The sequence below is a fragment of the Fukomys damarensis genome, unplaced genomic scaffold (assembly GCF_012274545.1).
Source record: "Fukomys damarensis isolate Sample0158 unplaced genomic scaffold, DMR_v1.0_HiC HiC_scaffold_38, whole genome shotgun sequence".
Lineage (NCBI taxonomy): Eukaryota > Metazoa > Chordata > Mammalia > Rodentia > Bathyergidae > Fukomys > Fukomys damarensis.
The window spans coordinates 19,821,531-19,824,900 of record NW_022900950.1 but is presented as its reverse complement, the minus strand read 5'-3'; positions in this window follow the sequence as shown (position 1 = coordinate 19,824,900).

The window sequence follows — 3,370 nt, the reverse complement described above, 5'->3', positions numbered from 1 at the left end:
CTGTATGCCTAAAATGTACCAATAAACTCAATGAGAAAAATATATATTAATCTATGTTCTACTAAAGAATTTCTTAAAAAAGAAATCTGTACATTATGGTTATCAACAAAAGTCTCATACTGGCCAGATATTATGATAGTAACACTCTCTATCCTCAGGTGTAAAAACACAACATCAATTCTTCTGAAAACTTTATTTTAATTTAAAATCTTTGAATTTATCACAGAAGTAAATATCACACTATAATTAATGTAACAGAGATAATTTATTTTAGCAAACAAGGTAAAGGCTGGTAGAAAGCTGTTTTGTACTATTTTTAATATCATTATTGTCCTCTTGCTTTTCAGTCTTCTCTGACCTTACCAGCTCATAGCCAATTCGGAGGATACTGGAATTTTAGAGTTTATTTGTAGAGTGAACTACATAGCTTAACCTACAATATATTATCCAAATTACTTTAAACTACACAGTGGCTTAGTAACATGTTAAAATGTTGTTATAAATTTGACAGTCATGCCTTAAATTGTCTGCCAATTTAAAAAAAAGAGAAATAGTTGAGTAAAAAAGAGCATCATTTTTTTCAAAATTGTCAGTACTTGCAAATGAACTCTTATTTTATTTATTTTTACTTTTATTTTTATTGTGGTACTTAAAATCCTTCTAAATTTATCCTTTTAAAATTCAATAGTCAATAACTTTTTTATCTTTCTAATATAAATTTGAAGTGATTATTCTAATCTATCTCCATTGTCTTAATCAGGTTGCCCTAATATGATAGTTAATTGTATGTGTCAACTTAACTGGGTCACAGTATACCCAGGTATTTCTGTAAGCATTCTTTGTGTTTCTGTGTTTGGTTACAAGATTAACTTTTGACTCAGTAGGCTGAATAAAACAGATTTCCCTCCCTAAAATGGATTAGCCTCTCCAGTCAGGTGACGACAGGTACAAAACAAAATGCCCAACCTTTCTAGAATAAGAAAGAATGCATGCCAGACACCCTCTGGACTGGAAGACCAACTTTTCTCTGTCACTTGATCCAACTGAATATCAGCTATTCCTGAATAGTGACTAGGCCAGGCTTTAAACGGAAGCTACACCATTCACAAGTTATAAGAGACAATATGTACACCAGTATGCAATATTCATCTGGATTCATCCAATTTTATTAATTTATTTATTTTTATTTTTTTTTAGGTACTGATGCTAACTAGAAAAACAAATTCAAAGAAAAACAGAGACATTAAGTCGAAAGGTTATTTGGCATGATACATTAAATCAAAACATTATAAATATACAAATATAAATGACTTTGCATAAAATTTATGCATAATTTAAAATCTGAGTACCTTTAATATTTTGTGAAACAGGAGGTAAAAGACAATTTCTCAATAACTCAAACAGAATGTGTTATTTGAGAAAGGAAGGTAGGAACACCTGCCTGTTACAACTGGTATGTATATTACAAAAGTCCAGGAATATATTATAATACTTTATGAGGATGCTGTCAAAACAGTGTGGTTTATGTTTTAGAAGTTTAAAGTTGTCTGGCCAACAAATTATGATGGTTGTCATTTGGTGTATGTTTATGACAACAGACTAGGAGACCCCACTGAGATCCTTGACAGTATTTCTCCTGACTCCAAAGACTGGAGCGGAGAGCAGATCATTTCTCTGGGGCTGCACCAGCCTTGTGCTTAGGGCAGTTTCCAAGCATGATGGTGAAATACATTTGTTCATTACACTAACAATCCTCATCATGTTTTACTGTGAATTTATAAGGAAATTCCTAACAATCATGATGAATACATATATGAATTCATACTGTTAGCTGGCATGAAAGCTGATAAATTCTGAAGGCTTATCATACTGATTCCTTGTGGGAATGTTTTGTGTCTTGATTTGGCCTTGAATCACTTATCAAAACCTAATGAGACCTTTACTTGTTCCTGTATTATTTTATTCAGGAGAGTCAGACATAGATCTTCCTTCAAAGCTGCTGTCAACTAGGAACTGGATTTTTAATATATGTAATTAGACATAGCTGGGCATTTAATTGGTAACCAGAATAACAGATACACATACATTGCTATGAAAAATTTATTCAGAATCTAAGTTTTATCTCAGGCAAAATATGAAACTTTACTTCTTCTAGGCAAGATCCTTGCCTCAGTCTTATTATAAATTATACTTTATGTAATCTACATAGCAAAATTTCAGCAAGGATAATTTAGAATCACAATGATTGACAGAAAAATTTCATGTGAATTTACATTCATTTAGAAGACATCTTAGAATAAGAAAGGAGACAAATTTTAAAATCTCCATATAAATTACATTAGTATGATGAAGCTTCCAAAAATATCACAAGATAAAATATTTAAAACTATATTTTGTATTCCTTCAAGTTGCATCTTGAACCTAATATATTTTATCATATTATTTCATTAACTTCCATGCAAATTTTTTTACTTGTAATGTTTTGATAAGTTTAATTCTTTTTTTCCGTCAGTCAGAAAGTACGGTTATTTTTCTTTGTATTAAAATTCTTTCATCCAGAATAACTTTTTAGAAACAATTTAAAACTCTGGTCTCATGGTGAACTAAAAGCAATTTTCAAGACTTTCCAAAGCCTGGGCATGATAGGCAAATGTTTTCAGAGAGATATAGAGTAATTTTTATAAGAACAGACAATACAAACCTACAATCTTGCTACAATGTAGGTTGTGGATTGTACCCAGATCTCTCTCTCTCAAGAGTTTTTTTTAATGTTATCTGGAAACTAAAATTCCATTTACTTATCAAGATAAAGGGAATTAGGGTGACCTTCAGGATGGCCTTAAAAACTAGAAATGTCATTAAAAAACCAGAGGGAAATGGAGATAGAAGAAAAACAAGACCTTACAAAGACTATTGCCAGTCTTGATACAAAAGTAAATTGTTCCCATTGTGAAAGGATAAAACATGGTTGAATCAATTGTAGTTTTTAGGAATAGTTTCTTTGATACTTTATACAGCATGCAGGATCAGATCCTAAAGGACATAAGACCTCAATGTTCTCAATTTTATGAATAGGTTTAGTCACAAATAAGAGCAATATGAAAGCTGGAAATAATTTAGAAAATACCTCAATGCAAAATATCAGATTCATTTGTGTTAATAACAAAATAAAGCAAAAGACCCAGAATAAACCAACTATCTCATGATTAAAGATCTTAATCTGGAGCCACCTGCTTACGACACCTGTAGATATTTTAAGCACACAGGATACTTCTGACATAATTTTCTGTGCTAGTTGAAAATTCAAATTAAAAAATAATAAATGTTTAAAAGAAACACTTTACTTCCTATTTCACATTGTCAATTATAC